General features: G+C 39.8%; 2 non-coding genes and 1 pseudogene across 2 annotated transcripts; 2 read left to right on the top strand and 1 right to left on the bottom strand.

The window, feature by feature from the left end:
- Positions 1–527: 527 nt before the first annotated feature.
- Positions 528–635, bottom strand: LOC148565924 (small nucleolar RNA R71). Its single transcript, XR_015884410.1, has one exon. It is a non-coding gene; the product is annotated as a small nucleolar RNA R71 (small nucleolar RNA).
- A 13,221-nt stretch (positions 636–13,856) lies between these two features.
- LOC148565923 (small nucleolar RNA R71) lies at positions 13,857–13,964 on the top strand. Its single transcript, XR_015884588.1, has one exon. It is a non-coding gene; the product is annotated as a small nucleolar RNA R71 (small nucleolar RNA).
- Positions 13,965–18,647: 4,683 nt separating this feature from the next.
- LOC148565922 (protein FAR1-RELATED SEQUENCE 5-like) lies at positions 18,648–21,622 on the top strand (annotated as a pseudogene).
- Positions 21,623–21,944: the final 322 nt, after the last annotated feature.

The raw sequence follows: 21,944 nt of genomic DNA, 5'->3' as shown, positions 1-21,944 counted from the left end.
GGAGCAAGGATAAGAACATTCTTGTGGAAGCAGATCCAGAACCTGAAAGGACTCTAAAAAGGAAACTAAGAGAAGCTAAAATACAACAATCCAGAGATAACCTTTCAGAAATTTTCGAACAGGAAGAGGAGATGGCAGCCGAAAATAATAATAATGTAAGGAAGATGCTTGGTGACTTTACTACACCTAATTCCAATTTACATGGAAGAAGCATCTCCATTCCTGCCATTGGAGCAAACAACTTTGAGCTGAAACCTCAATTAGTTTCTCTGATACAGCAGAATTGCAAGTTTCATGGACTTCCATCTGAAGATCCTTTTCAGTTCTTAACTGAATTCTTGCAGATATGTGATACTGTTAAGACTAATGGAGTAGATCCTGAAGTCTACAGGCTCATGCTTTTCCCTTTTGCTGTAAGAGACAGAGCTAGATTATGGTTGGATTCTCAACCCAAAGACAGCCTGAACTCTTGGGATAAGCTGGTCACGGCTTTCTTAGCCAAGTACTTTCCTCCTCAAAAGCTGAGCAAGCTTAGAGCTGATGTTCAAACCTTCAGACAGAAAGAAGATGAATCCCTCTATGAAGCTTGGGAAAGATACAAACAGTTGACCAAAAAGTGTCCTTCTGACATGCTTTCAGAATGGACCATCCTGGATATATTCTATGATGGTTTATCTGAGCTATCAAAGATGTCACTGGACACTTCTGCAGGTGGATCCATTCACCTAAAGAAAACGCCTGCAGAAGCTCAAGAACTCATTGACATGGTTGCTAATAACCAGTTCATGTACACTTCTGAAAGGAATCCTGTGAGTAATGGGACGCCTATGAAGAAGGGAGTTCTTGAGATTGATACTCTGAATGCCATATTGGCTCAGAACAAAATATTGACTCAGCAAGTCAATATGATTTCTCAGAGTCTGCATGGAAAGCAAGCTGCATCCAACAGTACTCAAGAGGCATCTTCTGAAGAAGAAGCTTATGATCCTGAAAACCCTGCAATAGCAGAGGTAAATTATTTAGGTGAACCTTATGGAAACACCTATAACTCATCATGGAGAAATCATCCAAATTTCTCATGGAAGGATCAAAAGCCTCAACAAGGCTTTAAGAATGGTGGAAGAAACAGGTTTAGCAGTAATAAACCTTTTCCATCATCCACTCAGCAACAGACAGAGAAATCTGAACAAAATACTTTTAATCTGGCAAACTTAGTCTCTGATCTGTCTAAGGCCACTGTAAGTTTCATGAATGAAACAAGATCTTCCATTAGAAATCTGGAAGCACAAGTGGGCCAGCTGAGTAAAAGGATCACTGAAATCCCTTCCAGTACTCTCCCAAGCAATACAGAAGAGAATCCAAAAGAAGAGTGCAAGGCCATTGACATAAGCACCATGGCCGAACCTACAAGGGGAGTGGAGGACGTGAATCCCAAGGAGGAAGACCTCCTGGGACGTCCAGTGATCGATAAGGAGCTTCCTTCTGAGGAACCAAAGGACTCTGAGACTCATCTAGAGACCATAGAGATTCCATTGAACCTCCTTATGCCCTTCATGAGCTCTGATGAGTATTCTTCTTCTGAAGAGAATGAGGATGTTACTAAAGAGCAAACTGCCAAGTTTCTTGGTGCAATCATGAAGCTGAATGCCAAATTATTTGGCATTGATACTTGGGAAGTTGAACTTCCCTTGTTCATTAATGAACTAAGTGATCTGGATCAACTGACATTGCCTCAGAAGAGACAGGATCCTGGAAAGTTCATAATACCCTGTACCATAGGCACCATGATCTTTAAGGCTCTGTGTGACCTTGGTTCAGGAATAAACCTCATGCCCCTCTCTGTAATAGAGAAACTGGGAATCTATGGGATGCAAGCTGCTAAAATCTCATTAGAGATGGCAGACAGTTCAAGAAAACAGGCTTATGGACAAGTAGAGGACGTGTTAGTAAAGGTTGAAGGCCTTTACATCCCTGCTGATTTCATAGTCCTGGATACTGGAAAGGAAGAGGATGAATCCATCATCCTAGGAAGACCTTTCCTGGCCACAGCAAGAGCTGTGATTAATATTGACAGAGGTGAAATAGTCCTTCAATGGAATGAGGACTCCCTTGTGTTTAAAACTCAAGGATCTCCCTCTGCAACCTTGGAGAGGAAGCAGAAAAAGCTTCTCTCAAAGCAGAGTCAACCAGAGCCCCCACAGTCAAACTCTAAGTTTGGTGTTGGGAGGCCACAACCAAACTCTAAGTTTGGTGTTGAACTCCCATATCCAAACTCTAAGTTTGGTGTTGGAGAGTCTCAACAAAGCTCTGCACATCTGTGAGGCTCCATGAGAGCCCACTGTCAAGCTATTGACATTAAAGAAGCGCTTGTTGGGAGGCAACCCAATTTCTATTTATCTAACTATATTTTTCTTAGTTATATGTCTTTGTAGGTTTATGATCATGTGGAGTCACAAAATAAATATAAAAATTGAAAATGGAATAAAAAAAAACAGCAGAAGAAAAATCACACCCTGGAGGAGCATCTGTCTGGTGCTCAGCACCAGAACAGAGCATGGTTCTGGCGCTGAACGCCCAAAATGGGCAGCTTCTGGGCGCTGAACGCCAGAACAGGCATGGTTCTGGCGTTCAACGCCAGAAATGGCACACAAATGGGCGTTGAACGCCCAAAATGGCCACCAACCTGGAGCTGAACGCCCAGAGTTGTGTGCAAAGGCATTTTTACATGCCTAATGGGTGCAGGGATGTAAATCCTTGAACACCTCAGGATCTGTGGACCCCACAGGATCCACTCAGGATCTGTGGACCCCATAGGATCCCCACCTACCTCCACTCACTTCTTCTCAGCACTCTCTTTCACACAACCCCATAAACACTCTTCCCCAAAAACCCTTCACCAATCACCTCAATTTCTCTTCCCCATCACCTCTTCACCACTCACATCCATCCACTCTTCCCCATAAACCTACCTCATAAACTCTACCTACCTTCAAAATTCAAAACCAATTTCCCACCCAAACCCACCCATATGGCCGAACCTTGACCCCCCCTCCCTTCCCTATATAAAGCCATCCATTCTTCATCAAATTCACACAACACACCCCTCTACACCCTTCTTGGCCGAAACACTTCCCACTCTCCCTCTCCTCAATTTCTTCTTCTTCTTCATCTATTCTTTCTTTTATTGCTCGAGGGCGAGCAATATTCTAAGTTTGGTGTGGTAAAAGCATAAGCTTTTTGTTTTTCCATTACCATTGATGGCACCTAAGACCGGAGAATCCTCTAGAAAGGGGAAAGGGAAGATAAAAGCTTCCACCTCCGAGTCATGGGATATGGAAAGGTTCATCTCCAAAGCCCATCAAGACCACTTCTATGATGTTGTGGCCAAGAAGAAGGTGATCCCCGAGGTCCCTTTCAAACTCAAAAGAAATGAGTATCCGGAGATCCGACATGAAATTCAAAGAAGAGGTTGGGAAGTTCTAACAAATCCCATCCAACAAGTCGGCATCCTAATGGTTCAAGAGTTCTATGCTAATGCATGGATCACCAAGAACCATGATCAAAGTAAGAACCCGGATCCAAAGAACTATGTTACAATGGTTCGGGGGAAATACTTAGATTTTAGTCCGGAGAATGTGAGGTTGGCGTTTAACTTGCCCATGATGCAAGGAGATGAACGCCCCTACACTAGAAGGGTCAACTTTAATCAAAGGTTGGACCAAGTCCTTATGGACATATGCGTGGAAGAAGCTCAATGGAAGATTGACTCCAAAGGCAAGCCGGTTCAACTAAGAAGATTGGACCTCAAGCCTATAGCTAGAGGATGGTTGGAGTTCATTCAATGCTCAATCATTCCCACTAGCAACCGGTCTGAAGTTACTATAGACCGAGCCATCATGATCCATAGCATCATGATTGGAGAAGAGGTGGAAGTTCATGAGATTATACCTCAAGAACTCTACAAGGTGGCTGACAAGTCCTCCACTGTGTCAAGGTTAGCCTTTCCTCACCTCATCTGCCACCTATGCAATTCAGATGGGATTGACATAGAGGAAGATATCCTCATTAAAGAGGACAAGCCCATCACTAAGAAAAAGATGGAGCAAGCAAGAGAGCCCATTCATGGAGCTTAAGAGGCGCAAGAAGCTCATTTCCATGAGATCCCTGAGATGCCTCAAATGCACTTTCCTCCACAAAATTATTGGGAGCAAATCAACACCTCCCTAGGAGAATTGAGTTCCAATATGGGAAAACTAAGGGTGGAACATCAAGAGCACTCCATCATGCTTCATGAAATAAGAGAAGATCAAAAAGCAATGAGGGAGGAGCAACAAAGACAAGGAAGAGACATAGAAGAGCTCAAGGACATCATTGGTTCCTCAAGAAGGAAACGCCACCATCACTAAGGTGGATTCATTCCTTGTTCTTATTTCTTCTGTTTTTCGTTTTCTATGTTATGTGCTTATCTATGTTTGTGTCTTCATTACATGATCATTAGTAGTTAGTGACTATGTCTTAAAGTTATGAATGTCCTATGAATCCATCACCTCTCTTAAATGAAAAATGTTTTAAATCAAAAGAACAAGAAGTACATGAGTTTCGAATGTATCCTTGAACTTAGCTTAATTATATTGATGTGGTGACAATGCTTCTTGTTTTCTGAATGTATGCTTGAATAGTGCATATGTCTTTTGAAGTTGTTGTTTAAGAATGTTAAATATTTTGGCTCTTGAAAGAATGATGACTAGGAGACATGTTATTTGATAATCTGAAAAATCATAAAAATGATTCTTGAAGCAAGAAAAAGCAGCAAAGAACAAAGCTTGCAGAAAAAAAAAATAGAAAAAAATAGAAAGAAAAAGAAAAAGCAAGCAGAAAAAGCCAATAACCCTTAAAACCAAAAGGCAAGGGCAAATAAAAAGGATCCCAAGGCTTTGAGCATCAGTGGATAGGAGGGCCTAAAGGAATAAAATCCTGGTCTAAGCGGCTAAACCAAGTTGTCCCTAACCATGTGCTTGTGGCGTGTAGGTGTCAAGTGAAAACTTGAGACTGAGCGGTTAAAGTCAAGGTCCAAAGCAAAAAAAGAGTGTGCTTAAGAACCCTGGACACCTCTAATTGGAGACTTTAGCAAAGCTGAGTCACAATCTGAAAAGGTTCACCCAATTATGTGTCTGTGGCATTTATGTATCCGGTGGTAATACTGGAAAACAAAGTGCTTAGGGCCACGGCCAAGACTCATAAAGAAGTTGTGTTCAAGAATCATCATACTGAACTAGGAGAGTCAATAACACTATTCGAAATCTGAAGTTCCTATAGATGCCAATCATTCTGAACCTCAAGGGATGAAGTGAGATGCCAAAACTATTCAAGAGGCAAAAAGCTATAAGTCCCGCTCATTTGATTGGAGCTATGTTTCATTGATAGTTTGGAATTTATAGTATATTCTCTTCTTTTTATCCTATTTGATTTTCAGTTGCTTGGGGACAAGCAACAATTTAAGTTTGGTCTTGTGATGAGCGGATAATTTATACGCTTTTTGGCATTGTTTTTAGTATGTTTTTAGTAGGATCTAGTTACTTTTAGGGATGTTTTCATTATTTTTTATGTTAAATTCACATTTCTGGACTTTACTATGAGTTTGTGTATTTTTCTGTGATTTCAGGTATTTTCTGGCTGAAATTGAGGGACTTGAGCAGAAATCAGATTCAGAGGTTGAAGAAGGACTGCTGATGCTGTTGGATTCTGACCTCCCTGCACTCAAAATAGATTTTCTGGAGCTACAGAATTCGAAATGGCGCGCTTCCAATTGCTTTGGAAAGTAGACATCCAGGGCTTTCCAGCAATATATAATAGTTCATACTTTGGCCAAGAATAGACGACGTAAACTGACGTTCAACGCCAGCTTTCTACCCAAATCTGGCGTCCAGCGCCAGAAAAGGAGCCAAAACCAGAGTTGAACGCCCAAACTGGCACAAAAGCTGGCGTTCAACTCCAAGAAGGACCTCTACACGTGCAACACTCAAGCTTAGCCCAAACACACACCAAGTGGGCCCTGGAAGTGGATTTATGCATCAATTACTTACTTCTGTAAACCCTAGTAGCTAGTTTATTATAAATAGGACCTTTTACTATTGTATTAGACCATCTTGGAACGCATAGTTCTTAGACCATGGGGGCTGGCCTCTCGGCCATGCCTGGACCTTTCACTTATATATTTTCAACGGTAGAGTTTCTACACTCCATAGATTAAGGTGTGGAGCTCTGCTGTTCCTCAAAGATTAATGCAAAGTACTACTGTTTTCTATTCAATTCATCTTATTTCGCTTCTAAGATATCCATTCGCACCCAAGAACGTGATGAAGGTGATGATTATGTGTGACGCTCATCACCATTCTCCCCTATGAACACGTTCCTGACAAACACTTCCGTTCTACATGAAATAAGCTAGAATGAATATCTCTTAGATCTCTTAATCAGAATCTTCGTGGCGTAAGCTAGAATGATGGCGGCATTCAAGAGAATCCGGAAAGTCTAAACCTTGTCTGTGGTATTCCGAGTAGGATTCAATGATTGAATGACTGTGACGAGCTTCAAACTCGCGAGTGCTGGGCGTTAGTGACAGACGCAAAAGGAGGGTGAATCCTATTCCAGCATGATCGAGATCCGACAGATGATTAGCCGTGCTGTGACAGAGCATGTGAGCATATTTTTCACTGAGAGGAGGGGATGTAGCCACTGACAACGATGATGCCCTTGCATAAAGCCAGACATGGAAAGGAGTAAGACTGATTGGATGAAGATAGCAGGAAAGCAGAGGTTCAGAGGAACGAAAAGCATCTCCATTCGCTTATCTGAAATTCCTAGCAATGATTTACATAAGTACCTCTATCCCTATTCTATTATTTATTATTCGAAAACATCATTATCAATTTATATCTGCCTGACTGAGATTTGCAAGGTGACCATAGCTTGCTTCATACCAACAATCTCCGTGGGATTCGACCCTTACTCACGTAAGGTATTACTTGGACGACCCAGTGCACTTGCTGGTTAGTTGTATCGAAGTTGTGAACCATGGTATTGGCACCATGTTCTTGGCGCCATTTCCAGGGAAAGAAAGAGCCATGAATTTTACATAATCAAAGTGTAATTACGATTGCGCGTACCAAGTTGCTCACGTTGCCAGGGATTGTTTGAGCCTGGACATCACAATTTCGTGCACCAATACCACAGACAAGGTTTAGACTTTCCGGATTCTCATGAATGCCGCCATCAATCTAGCTTATACCACGAAGATTCTGATTAAGAGATCCAAGAGATAATCATTCAATCGAAGGTAGAACGGAAGTGGTTGTCAGGCACGCGTTCATAGGGAATGATGATGATTGTCACGTTCATCACATTCATATTGAAGTGCGAATGAATATCTTAGAAGCGGAATAAGTTGAATTGAATAGAGAAACAGTAGTACTTTGCATTAATTCATGAGGAACAGCAGAGCTCCACACCTTAATCTATGGAGTGCAGAAACTCTACCGTTGAAAAATACATAAGTGAAAGGTTCAGGCATGGCCGAATGGCCAGCCCCTATGATCTAAGAACTAGACATCCCAAGATGATCAAAAGATCATAAGTTGTCAAATACAATAGTAAAAAGTCCTATTTATACTAAACTAGTTACTAGGGTTTACAGAAGTAAGTAATTGATGCATAAATCCACTTCCGGGGCCCACTTGGTGTGTGCTTGGGCTGAGCTTGAAGTTTACACGTGATGAGGTCATTCTTGGAGTTGAACGCCAGTTTGTAACGTATTTCTGGCGTTCAACTCTGGCTTGTAACGTGTTTCTGGCATTTAACTCCGGACAGCAGCGTAGAACTAGCGTTCAATGCCCTTTTACGTCGTCTAAACTCAGCCAAAGTATGGACTATTATATATTCCTGGAAAGCCCTGGATGTCTACTTTCCAACGCAATTGGAAGCGTGCCATTTTGAGTTTTGTAGCTCCAGAAAATCCACTTTGAGTGCAGGGAGGTCAGAATCCAACAGCATCAGCAGTCCTTCTTCAACCTCTGAATCTGATTTTTTGCTCAAGTCCCTCAATTTCAGCCAAAAAATACGTGAAATCACAGAAAAACATTCAAACTCATAGTAAAGTCCAGAAATGTGAATTTAACATAAAAACTAATAAAAACATCCCTAAAAGTAACTAGATTCTACTAAAAACAATGCCAAAAAGCGTATAAATTATCCGCTCATCACAACACCAAACTTAAATTGTTGCTTGTCCCCAAGCAACTGAAAATCAAATAGGATAAAAAGAAGAGAATATACTATAAATTCCAAACTATCAATGAAACATAGCTCCAATCAGATGAGCGGGACTTGTAGCTTTTTGCCTCTTGAATAGTTTTGGCATCTCACTTTATCCATTGAGGTTCAGAATGATTGGCATCTATAGGAACTCAGAGTTCAGATAGTGTTATTGATTCTCCTAGTTCAGTATGTTGATTATTGAACACAGCTATTTTATGAGTCTTGGCCGGGGCCCTAAGCACTTTGTTTTCCAGTATTACCACCGGATACATAAATGTCACAGACACATAACTGGGTGAACCTTTTCAGATTGTGACTCAGCTTTGCTAAAGTCTCCAATTAGAGGTGTCCAGGGTTCTTAAGCACACTCTTTTTTGCTTTGGACCTTGACTTTAACCGCTCAGTCTCAAGTTTTCACTTGACACCTTCATGCCACAAGCACATGGTTAGGGACAGCTTAGTTTAGCCGCTTAGGCCAGGATTTTATTCCTTTAGGCCCTCCTATCCACTGATGCTCAAAGCCTTGGGATCCTTTTTATTTACCCTTGCCTTTTGGTTTTAAGGGTTACTGGCTTTTTGCTCTTGCCTCTTGGTTTTAAGAGCTTTTGGCTTTTTCTGCTTGCTTTTTCTTTTTCTTTCTATTTTTTTGCTATTTTTTTTCTGCAAGCTTTGTTCTTTGCTGCTTTTTCTTGCTTCAAGAATCATTTTTGTGATTTTTCAGATTATCAAATAACATGTCTCTTTGTCATCATTCTTTCAAGAGCCAACATATTTAACATTCATAAATAACAACTTCAAAAGACATATGCACTGTTCAAGCATTCATTCAGAAAACAAGAAGCATTGTCACCACATCAATATAATTAAACTAAGTTCAAGGATAAATTCGAAACTCATGTACTTCTTGTTCTTTTGAATTAAAACATTTTTCATTTAAGAGAGGTGATGGATTCATAGGACATTTATAACCTTAAGACAAAGTTACTAAATACTAATGATCATGTAATAAGACACAAACTTAGATAAGCACTTAACATAGAAAACGAAAAACAGAGAATGAAAGAACAAGGAATGAGTCCACCTTAGTGATGGTGGCGTTTTCTTCTTGAGGAACCAATGATGTCCTTGAGCTCTTCTATGTCTCTTCCTTGTCTTTGTTGCTCCTCCCTCATTGCTTTTTGATATTCTCTAATTTCATGAAGGATGATGGAGTGCTCTTGATGTTCCACCCTTAATTGTCCCATGTTGGAACTTAATTCTCCTAGGGAGGTGTTGATTTGCTCCCAATAGTTTTGTGGAGGAAAATGCATTTTAGGCATCTCTGGGATCTCATGGTGATGAGCTTCATGCGTATCTTGAGCTCCATGAATGGGCTCTCTTGTTTGCTCCATCCTTTTCGTAGTGATGTGCTTCTCTTCCTCAATGGAAATGTCTCCTTCTATGTCAATCCCAGCCGAATTTCATAGATGGCAAATGAGGTGAGGAAAAGCTAACCTTGCCATAGTGGAGGACTTGTCAGCCACCTTGTAGAGTTCTTGAGGTATAATCTCATGAACCTCCACCTCTTCTCCAATCATGATGCTATGGATCATGATGGCCCGGTCTATAGTAACTTCAGACCGGTTGCTAGTGGGAATGATTGAGCGTTGAATGAACTCCAACCATCCTCTAGCTACAGGCTTAAGGTCCAGTCTTCTCAGTTGAACCGGTTTGCCTTTTGAGTCAATCTTCCATTGAGCTCCTTCCACACATATGTCCATGAGGACTTGGTCCAACCTTTGATCAAAGTTGACTCTCCTTGTGTAGGGGCGTACGTTCTCTTCCATCATTGGCAAGTTTTCACTTCAACCTTACATTTTCCGGACTAAAATCTAAGTAATTCCCTCGAACCATGGTGAGATAATTCTTTGGGTTCGGGTTCTTACTTTGATCGTGGTTCCTTGTGATCCATGCATTAGCATAGAACTCTTGAACCATTAGAGTTCCGACTTGTTGGATGGGGTTTGTTAGAACTTCCCAACCTCTTCTATGGATCTCATGTCGGATCTTCGGATACTCATTTCTCTTGAGTTTGAAAGGGACCTCAAGGATCACCTTCTTTTTGGCCACAACATCATAGAAGTGGTCTTGATGAGCTTTGGAGATGAATCTTTCCATCTCCCATGACTCGGAGGTAGAAGCTTTTGTCTTCCCTTTTTCCTTTTCTAGAGGATTCTCTGGTCTTGGGTGCCATCAATGGTAATGGAAAAACAAAAATCTTATGCTTTTACCACACCAAACTTAGAATTTTGCTCGCCCTCGAGCAAGAGAAGAAAGAATAGATGAAGAAGAAGAAGAAAATATGGAGGAGAGGAGGGAGAGGTGTATTCGGCCAAGAAGAGAAGAGAGGGTTGTGTTATGTGAAAATGAGGAAGAATGGAGGGCTATATATAGGGAAGGGAGGGGGGGTAAGGTTCGGCCATAAGGGTGGGTTTTGGGTGGGAAATTGATTTTGAATTTTGAAGGTAGGTGGGGTTTATGATAGGGGTGGCAAAGCGGGCCGGCCCGCCCCAACCCGCCCCGCCCCGCCTAGGCCCGCCTCATAAACGGGGCGGACCGGCCCGCCCCGCCAACTAAAGTGGGTTCAAAATGCTAGCCCGCCCCGCTTTATGGCGGATTGGCGGGTTGGCGGGCTAGCCCGCTTAACTCTTTTTTTTTTTTTGAAAAATAAAATTCATTAAAATTAATCAAAAAATAATAATTAAAAAATCAAATACAAATAAAAAATAGTCAAATTATAATATAATTTTTTTACTATACTTTTTTTTAATTTTTAACTTCAATAAAATTGTTCAAAATAATATTTGTCAATAGAATCATCTTTATTTTATAAAATAAGTCACATAATTTGAGCATATATATGAAATTGTAAAATAAAATAAATAAAGTTAATAACTAAAAGAAGAATAAAAATAAAAAATGAAAAAAAGTGTTTAAAAATTTTATAATTATTAATTTTATAATAGTAATCACTCTTTTATTTAATATAAAAAAATAAAAAATAAAAATCTTCGGCCCGGCGGACCGGCCCGCCCCGCCCCGCCAAAACCCGCCAATTTGGCGGTGCGGGTTTGGCGGGTTTTTTTAATTTGGCGGGCTCCAAATCCTAGCCCGACCCGCCTTTTTTAGCGGGTTTAGCGGATCGGCCCGACGGGCTCGACCCGTTTTGCCACCCCTAGTTTATGAGGTAGGTTTATGGGGAAGAATGGATGGATGTGAGTGGTGAAGTAGTGATAGGGAAGAGAGATTGAGGTGATTGGTGAAGAATTTTGGGGAAGAGTGTTTATTGGGAAGAGAGGATGAACATTGAGAAGAGGGAAGAAAGTGAGTGGTGGTAGGTGGGGATCCTGTGGGGTCCACAGATGCTGAGATGATCCTGTGGGTCCACAGATCCTGAGGTATCAAGGAATTGCATCCCTGCATCAATTAGGTATGTAAAATGCCTTTGCATGCAATTCTGGCGTTTAAACACCGAATTGATGCTTGTTCTGGGCATTCAACACCCAGATGCAGTATATTTCTGGCGTTGAACGCCAGCCAGACGCTTGTTTCTGGCGTTGAACGCCAGACAGATGCTCCTTACTGGCGTTTAAACGCCAGTGAGATCCTCCTCCAGGGTGTGATTTTTCTTCTGCTGTTTTTGATTCTGTTTTCAATTTTTATATTTATTTTGTGACTCCACATGATCATGAACCTAATAAAACATGAAAAACAATAAAAATAAAAATAAAATTAGATAAATAAAAATTGGGTTGCCTCCCAACAAGCGCTTCTTTAATGTCAATAGCTTGACAGTGGGCTCTCATGGAGCCTCACAGATGTTCAGAGCATTGTTGAGACTCCCCAACACTAAACTTAGAGTTTGGATATGGGCGTTCAACACCAAACTTAGAGTTTGGTTGTGGCCTCCCAACACCAAACTTAGAGTTTGACTGTGGGGACTCTGGTTGACTCTGTTTTGAGAGAAGCTTACTGTGCCTCTTTTCCATGTTTACAGAAGGATGTCCTTGAGTTTTAAACTCAAGGAAGTCCTCATTCAATTGAAGGACTAATTCGCCTCTGTCAACATCAATCACTGCTCTTGCTGTGGCTAGGAAGGGTCTTCCAAGGATGATGGATTCATCCTCATCCTTCCCAGTATCTAGGACTATGAAATCAGCTGGGATGTAAAGGCCTTCAACCTTCACTAACATGTCCTCTACTTGTCTATAAGCCTGTTTTCTTGAATTGTCTGCCATCTCTAATGAGATCTTAGCAGCTTGCACCCCAAAGATTTCCAGTTTCTCTATTACAGAGAGGGGCATGAGGTTTATCCCTGACCCAAGGTCACATAGAGCCTTCTCAAAGGTCATGGTGCCTATGGTACAAGGTATTAGGAACTTTCCAGGATCCTGTTTCTTCTGAGGCAATGTCAGTTGATCCAGATCACTCAGTTCATTGGTGAACAAGGGAGGTTCATCTTTCCAAGTCTCAATGCCAAATAATTTGGCATTCAGCTTCATGATTGCACCAAGGTACTTGGTAGCTTGCTCCTCAGTAACATCTTCATTCTCTTCAGGAGAAGAATACTCATTAGAGCTCATGAAGGGCGTAAGGAGGTTCAATGTAATCTCTATGGTCTCTAGATGAGTCTCAGATTCCTTTGGTTCCTCAAAGGGAAACTCCTTGTTGATCACTGGACTTCCCAGGAGGTCTTCCTCCTTGGGATTCACGTCCTCCTCCTCTTTTGTGGTTTCGGCCATGATGGTCATTTCAATGGCATTGCACTCTCCTTTAGGATTTTCTTCTGTATTACTTGGGAGAGTATTAGGAGGGATTTCAGTGATCCTTTTACTCAGCTGGCCCACTTGTGCTTCCAAATTTCTAATGGAGGACCTTGTTTCATTCATGAAACTCACAGCGGCCTTAGATAGATCAGAGACTAAGTTTTCTAAATTAGATGTATTTTGTTCAGAGTTCTCTGTCTGTTGCTGAGTGGATGATGGAAAAGGTTTACTATTGTTAAACCTATTTCTTCCACCATTATTAAAGCCTTGTTGAGGCCTTTGTTGATCCTTCCATGAGAAATTTGGGTGATTTCTCCATGATGAGTTATAGGTGTTTCCATAAGGTTCATCTAAGTAATTCACCTCTGCTATTGCAGGGTTTTCAGGATCATAAGCTTCTTCTTCAAAAGATGCCTCTTGAGTACTGTTGGATGCAGCTTGCATTCCATTCAGACTCTGAGAAATCATATTGACTTGCTGAGTCAATATTTTATTCTGGGCCAATATGGCATTCAGAGTATCAATTTCAAGAACTCCCTTCTTCTGAGGCGTCCCATTACTCACAGGATTCCTCTCAGAAGTGTACATGAACTGGTTATTAGCAACCATGTCAATGAGTTCTTGAGCTTCTGCAGGCATTTTCTTTAGGTGAATGGATCCACCTGCAGAAGTATCCAATGACATCTTAGCTAGTTCAGACAGACCATCATAGAATATATCCAGGATGGTCCATTCTGAAAGCATGTCAGAAGGACACTTTTTGGTCAGTTCCTTGTATCTTTCCCAAGCTTCATAAAGGGATTCACCTTCTTTCTTTCTGAAGGTTTGAACATCCACTCTAAGCTTACTCAGCTTTTGAGGAGGAAAGAACTTGGCTAAGAAAGACTTGACCAGCTTATCCCAAGAGTTCAGGCTATCCTTAGGTTGAGAGTCCAACCATATTCTAGCTCTGTCTCTTACAGCAAATGGGAAAAGCATGAGCCTGTAGACTTCAGAATCTACTCCATTAGTCTTAACAGTATCACAGATCTGCAAGAATTCAGTTAAGAACTGAAAAGGATCTTCAGATGGAAGTCCATGAAACTTGCAGTTTTGCTGCATTAGAGAAACTAATTGAGGTTTCAGCTCAAAATTGTTTGCTCCAATGGTAGGGATGGAGATGCTTCTTCCATGTAAATTGGAATTAGGTGCAGTAAAGTCACCAAGCATCCTCCTTGCATTATTATTATTTTCGGCTGCCATCTCCTCTTCTTGTTCGAAAATTCCTATAAGGTTGTCTCTAGATTGTTATATTTTAGCTTCTCTTAGTTTCCTCTTCAAAGTCCTTTCAGGTTCAGGATCTGCTTCAACAAGAATATTCTTGTCCTTGCTCCTGCTCATATGAAAAAGAGGAAACAGAAAAATAATAATAATAGGGATCCTTTTTACCCAGGTATAGAGGTTCCCCTGTGTGAGTAGAAGAAGAAAAGAATGTAATGTAAAGAAAAAAACACAAGGGTGAGGAAAGCAGAGATGTGAGATGAAGAGCAGTGTTAGTAGATGAATAAATAAATAGAAGGAGATGAGTGAGGAAGAGGATTTTCGAAAATTATTTTTGAAAAATGGTTAGTGATTTTCGAAATTAGTTTTTGAAAAAGGTTAGTAATTTTCGAAAATTAGGAATAAAATTAAAATAAAAAATTAAAATAATTAGTTAATTAAAAAGAATTTTTGAAAAAGAGGGAGATATTTTCAAAAATTAGAGAGAGAGTTAGTTAGGTAGTTTTGAAAAAGATAAGAAATAAACAAAAAGTTAGTTAGTTAGTTGAAACAAATTTGAAAATTAATTTTGAAAAGATAAGAAGATAAGAAGTTAGAAAAGATATTTTAAAATTAAATTTTTGAAAAAGATATGATTTTGAAAAAGATAAGATAAAAAGATATTTTTTGAAAAGATATGATTGAAATTAGTTTTGAAAAAGATTTGAATTTTAAAATCACAATTAATGACTTGATTCACAAGAAATCACAAGATATGATTCTAGAACTTAAAGTTTGAATCTTTCTTAACAAGTAAGTAACAAACGTGAAATTTTTGAATCAAAACATTAATTGATGATGATATTTTCGAAAATTATGAGATAAAATTAAAAAAATATTTTTGAAAAATATTTTTTAAAATTTTCGAAAATAAATAAAAAAATGAAAAAGATTTGATTTTTGAAAAAGATTTTGAAAAAGATAAGATTTTTAAATTAAAAATTTGATTTGACTCATAAGAGACAATTGAATTTTTAAAAATTTTTGAAAAAGTCAATCAAATTTTCGAAATTTATGAGAGAAAAAAGGGAAGATATTTTTTTATTTTTGAAATTTTAATGATGAGAGAGAAAAACATGAAAAATGATGCAATGCATGAAAGTTATGGATCAAAGCAAGGATTGCATGCAATAATGCTATGAATATCAAGATGAACACCAAGAGCACTTTGAAGATCATGATGAACATCAAGATCATATTTTTGAAAAATTTTCAATGCAAAGAAAACATGCAAGACACCAAACTTAGAAATCTTTAATGCTTAGACACTAAGATTTCAAGAATGCATATGAAAAACACCATACAACACAAAACACTATAATATGAAGATCAATCAAGAAGGTTTATCAAGAACAACTTGAAGATCATGATGAACACTATGAATGCATGAATTTTCGAAAAATGCAAAGATTTTTTTAGAAAAAATGCAATTGACACCAAACTTGAAATTGACTCAAGACTCAAACAAGAAACACAAAATATTTTTTATTTTTATGATTTTATTAATTTTTTTGGATTTTTGTATATTATTTTCGAAAAAACATATAGGAAAAAGAAAATAAGGATTTCAAAATTTTTAATATGAATTCCAGGAATCTTGTACTCTTAGTCTAAAGCTCCAATCTGAGGGTTAGGCATGGCTTAATAGCCAGCCAAGCTTTAGAAGATACAAATCAGGCATGCAACAGCTGATATTCAAATTAACTTGCCTCTGTGCTGATGGTTGGAAGCCCCTATCCTAAAAGAATTAGGCATGGCTTTACAGCCAGCCAGGCTCCAACATTTTTCATGAAACTCTAGAATTCATTCTTAAAAATTCTGAAATAATTTTCGAAAACAGATGAGAAATTTTTGAAAGATTTTTTGAAAAATTTTTGAAAATATTTTTTTTTAAAAATAAAACAAAAAGAAAATTACCTAATCTGAGCAACACGATAAACCGTCAGTTGTCCAAACTCAAACAATCCCTGGCAACGGCGCCAAAAATTTGGTGCACGAAATTGTGATCTCAGGCAACGGCGCCAAAAACTTGGTACGCACGTCTTAATAAATCGTTTTTCATTCACAACTTCGATACAACTAACCAGCAAGTGCACTGGGTCGTCCAAGTAATAAAACCTTACGTGAGTAAGGGTCGATCCCACGGAGATTTTTGGTATGAAGCAAGCTATGGTCATCTTGTAAATCTCAGTCAGGCGGATAATAATTGATTATGGAGTTTTCGAAAATACTAATAAATAAATAGAAAATAAAGATAGAAATACTTATGTATATCATTGGTGAGAATTTCAGATAAGCGTATAGAGATGCTTTCGTCCCTCTAAACTTCTGCTTTCCTGCTGTCTTCATCTAATCAGTTCTACTCCTTTCTATGGCTGGCTTTATGTAAGGACATCACCATTGTCAATGGCTACTTTTCATCCTCTCTGGAAAATGGTCCTATGCGCTGTCACTGCATGGCTAATCATCTGGAGGCATCACCGTGGTCAATGGCTGCATCCTATCCTCTTGTGAAAATGGTCCAAATGCTCTGTCATAGCACGGCTAATTATCTGAGGTTCTCGATCATACTGGAATAGGATTCACCCTCCTTTTGCGTCTGTCACTACGCCCAGCACTCGCGAGTTTGAAGTTCGTCACAGTCATTCAATCCCAGAATCCTACTCGGAATACCACAGACAAGGTTTAGACTTTCCGGATTCTCATGAATGCCGCCATCAATCTAGCTTATACCACGAAGATTCTGATTAAGAGATCCAAGAGATAATCATTCAATCGAAGGTAGAACGGAAGTGGTTGTCAGGCACGCGTTCATAGGGAATGATGATGATTGTCACGTTCATCACATTCATGTTGAACTGCGAATGAATATCTTAGAAGCGGAATAAGTTGAATTGAATAGAGAAACAGTAGTACTTTACATTAATTCATGAGGAACAGCAGAGCTCCACACCTTAATCTATGGAGTGCAGAAACTCTACCGTTGAAAAAATACATAAGTGAAAGGTTCAGGCATGGCCGAATGGCCAGCCCCTATGATCTAAGAACTAGATGTCCCAAGAGGATCAAAAGATCATAAGATGTCAAATACAATAGTAAAAAGTCCTATTTATACTAAACTAGTTACTAGGGTTTACAGAAGTAAGTAATTGATGCATAAATCCACTTCCGGGGCCCACTTGGTGTGTGCTTGGGCTGAGCTTGAAGTTTACACGTGGAGAGGTCATTCTTGGAGTTGAACGCCAGTTTGTAACGTATTTCTGGCATTCAACTCTGGCTTGTAACGTGTTTCTGGCGTTTAACTCCAGACAGCAGCGTAGAACTGTCGTTCAATACCCTTTTACGTCGTCTAAACTCGGCCAAAGCATGGAATATTATATATTTCTAGAAAGCCCTGAATGTCTAATTTCCAACGCAATTGGAAGCGCGCCATTTTGAGTTCTGTAGCTCCAGAAAGTCCACTTTGAGTGCCGGAAGGTCAGAATCCAACAGCATCAGCAGTCCTTCTTCAACCTCTGAATCTAATTTTTTGCTCAAGTCCCTCAATTTCAGCCAGAAAATACCTGAAATCACAGAAAAATATACAAACTCATAGTAAAGTCCAGAAATGTGAATTTAACATAAAAACTAATAAAAACATCCCTAAAAGTAACTAGATTCTACTAAAAACATACTAAAACAATGCCAAAAAGCGTATAAATTATCCGCTCATCAGTTGATTTTTGATTTAATTTGGAAACAGTGTTTATGATTAGGTTTATCTGGCTTTCATTCTTTTTGAATTTGGTAATAGTGTGATTTCTTTTTGCTGTTTTGTAGTGTTTGTTGCTGAATGATGGTTGTTCTCTCTTGCTCTGTTTACTAATCTTTATTGAAATTATGTACATTTTCAATGCATATTTGTACATTTTCATTGAAATTATTCCTTGTGAATAAGTATCTGGTTAATTATTATTCCAATGTTGTGGTTAAAATTTTTGTATAGTTGATGATTTCTGTACCGATTTCCTTTACTTGAATTTGTAAAGTTGACTGTGTGTTAAATTGGTTTGCTGCTGCCCTTTTAAGTTGCAAAATTCTTTAGGGTTTTGCAATTTCAATTGCCGGATTATCTATTTAGGTGTTATGGTTGTCTGTTTGTTAAATTGTTGTTGTGTAGAGGTTAAGGCTATGTATTTTTATAGCAGAAAAAAGTTATTATTTAAAAAACCAACTATTACAACTTAATAGATGGAGTGCTATGGTGGGATGGGCAAGGCAAACGGTTTGTCTCCAGATGAAAGTGAAAACGAGTTATGCCTTTCAAACAACAACGTTGTTGACGAGAATGACTTAAGAAATGTTGAGTTGTTGTCGGATGAAGATTGTCGTGAATATGGTTACGTGACTGGGTTGACTGCAGAGGATATAATAAAAAAGGTGTTTCAAAGTGAAGAGCGTGCATATGAGTTTTATGGTAGGTTAGGGAAATGCAACGGATTTGGGGTCCGTAAGGGAGACTATGCAAAGGATGAAAATGGGAGTGTAGTGAGAAGGAGATGCCATAGGCCTGAGGGATGGAAAACACTACAACAGACTAGACAGGAAGAGATGCCATAGGCCTGAGACACGCACGAATTGCCAGGCCCTGATGTCTGTATACCTTGATAAGGGTAGCTCGGTTTGGAAGGTTCGGAAAGTAATCCTCGAGCATAACCACGAGTTATACCGATGGGAATGGTTCACATGATTCGAAGTTTCTGGGCGATATCGGGTTCTGCAAAGGCCCACATGGATGGAATGCATACGTATGGGTTGCCGACATCTAAGATATTGGGGTACATGGCTGGGATTGCGGGTGGTTATTCTTCTTTGGGTTTTACCAAGAAAGACGCATACAACTATATGGATCGGTCGAAGCGTGCAAAGGTGGTTGATGGAGACATGAACGCTGTTATAGTATACCTGTAAGGCAAGGCAATTGCTGATCCCATGTCTATGGCCCGGTACAATTTGACTGAAGAAGGTATGTTGGGAAACATGTTCTGGGCAGATGGTCCTAGCAGGGTTGATTTTCAACACTTTGGAGACGTCGTTGCATTCGATTCGACGTATAAGAAGAACAAGTACAATAGACCCCTTGTCATATTCTTAGGTTCAAACAATTACAAGCAAACAACAATTTTTGGTTTCGGTTTGGTTTTAGATAAGACAATCAGTTCATACAAGTGGATGTTGGAGAACTTGTTAGAAGTCATGTGTGGGAAGCTGTCCTCTGTAGTTGTTACCGACGGGGATGAATCAATGATTGCTGCAGTTAGGGAGGTGTTGCCCCGGGAAACCCATAGGTTGTGTGCATGGCATCTGCAGAAGAATGTGACCTCGAACACCAACGAGCAGATGTTCCGTGATGTCTTTGCCAAGTGGTTGTATGCTGACATGGAGGTTGAAGAGTTTGAGTGTGAATGGGCACAGGTTGCTGAATAGTATGGGTTACTTAATAAGTATTGGGCGTTACAATTGTATGAAAAGAGGAAGATGTGGACAAATGCGTACTTGCATCGCAAGTTTTGTGCTGGGTTTCGCACGACATCTCGGTGTGAGGGCATCAATTCCCATCTAAAAAAATTTCCGTCGTCTAGGCACACTATTCTAGAGCTTGTGCAGAATCTGGAGCTACTAGTACGGGAGTACCGGAACAGTGAGCTGGTTGCACAGTTCAGTTCAATTTACAATGTTCCCGTTATGACGACCCATCTTGATCCCATCTAACAGTTTGTTGCATCGGTGTACACGAAGGTCATATTCACACAAGTGAAGAAGGAGATTGAGTCTATCTCGGTCGTTAACTTCGTAAGCAAACGAAGGGTCTCAACAACCATGGTGTACACGGTTGAGGAGTATGGATTCCCCTGTCAGAATCTGGTGGCATTGTACGTTCCAAAAAGAGGTAGGTTGGTATGTCGATGTGGATTTTGGGAGAAAGAAGATTTTCCTTGCATGCATATGTTTTTTGTCATGAAGCACGAGCACGTAAAAAGAATTCCCAAAAGCTTGATTTTGAGACGATGGAGGAAGTATGTGAAGACAGTCAACGAATACACTGAGAAGACGGGACTAGAGGATGAGCGGGGTTTCTTGTTGAGACATGGAGCCCTGCATGCTGCTTCGCAGTGGATGTTGTTCGTCGGATCTAAAAACGACGATCTGTACAAGAAACGCATGAGCGGGATCAGGCAGATATGCTGTGATCTAGAAGCCCGCAGCAACAATGACACGATGGATAGGAGTCCGAACGCTGCCTATGTTGTTCGGGATCCAACCGTTGTGCGCACCAAAGGGGCACCCAGCACACAGGGACACAAAGGTAGAAAAAGAAAGTGCACGAGATGCAGGAAAACCGGGCACACAAAGCGGAGGTGCACGGAGCCACAAAAAATCTCAACCTCGACAAGATATAAACACTGTCCCAAGAAGGAAATGAGAGTTAGCAAACTCGAGGTAAACACTTGGTTGCAAACCCTATATCACTACTTAATTAGTTTTACCTCATTAAGTAAGCAATTTTATATCAATTTTGTTGTCATGTAGGTTGTTTCTCCGCACTTTAACCTGCATGCTGATCAAGGCAAATGGTTAGAAGAGGGAGATGATAGTCGCAGTGAGCAAGATGGCGGAGCAAACGACAGATGGGACCATGTAATAGGCACAGCGCAAAGCCAAACTAGGAACATGGGCGGAGTGGATAACACCGTCGACTGGAACATAGAGGTAATCGACTTGTGGCTTGGTAATCTCCCTTTCGATTGTTACTCGTATTCTGATTTCTCCATCCATAGAACATGCTTTGTGGCAGGGATTGTGTTTGGAAATTTCTTGATGATATTTCATGGCGCTGTTTGTATTATGAATTTATTGTTATGGAACTTGCAAATTAGCTGCATGTACTTGATTTTGTTATAGTCATTGTGGAGTAGAAGTAGTTACTGTGATTCATTGATCTTGGGTGAGTTTGGATTAATGTGAGGTTCTTCGTTATAGGTGTTGGAAATATGGCGGTTGTTACAAGATTGCTGTTGAAAGTATTGAGCACATGGTGTTCTTTGTATGGATGGAAAAACGTTTTATACATTATCAACTTTTTAAGCGTTCTAAATTTCCTTGGTTTGTATTCCATTAATCCGGCTGATTCCCGGAATCGTGCAGCTGCATCCAAGTTAGTATGAAAAGTAAATTATGGTGTTGTTATACTACATATATTGGAAGAAATAGTTTTGCAGTTGAGGGCAGATTGAAAGACAGCAGCATCTCTATTTGTTAGCCATGCAATTTATAAATTTATTTCAATTTTCCTGTTCCCACTTTTGATTGCATTTTAAGGATAAAGAAATATCAGATGATATACGATCTCACAGGTCCAGGAATTTGTATCTCCAGGAAATGCATCGCAATGTAACCCATCGAGAGAAATATAAGTTTTCACACATTTGTCTCAACCACGAACACGCATGCACTGATTTTGAGTTCGCCCGCTTGGAGTATTATAAT

Source organism: Arachis ipaensis, chromosome B5 (genome assembly GCF_059453495.1).
Source record: "Arachis ipaensis isolate K30076 ecotype BB chromosome B5, ASM5945349v1, whole genome shotgun sequence".
Lineage (NCBI taxonomy): Eukaryota > Viridiplantae > Streptophyta > Magnoliopsida > Fabales > Fabaceae > Arachis > Arachis ipaensis.
Note: the sequence above shows the minus strand (reverse complement) of the source record. Positions and strands in the feature narration are given on the sequence as shown.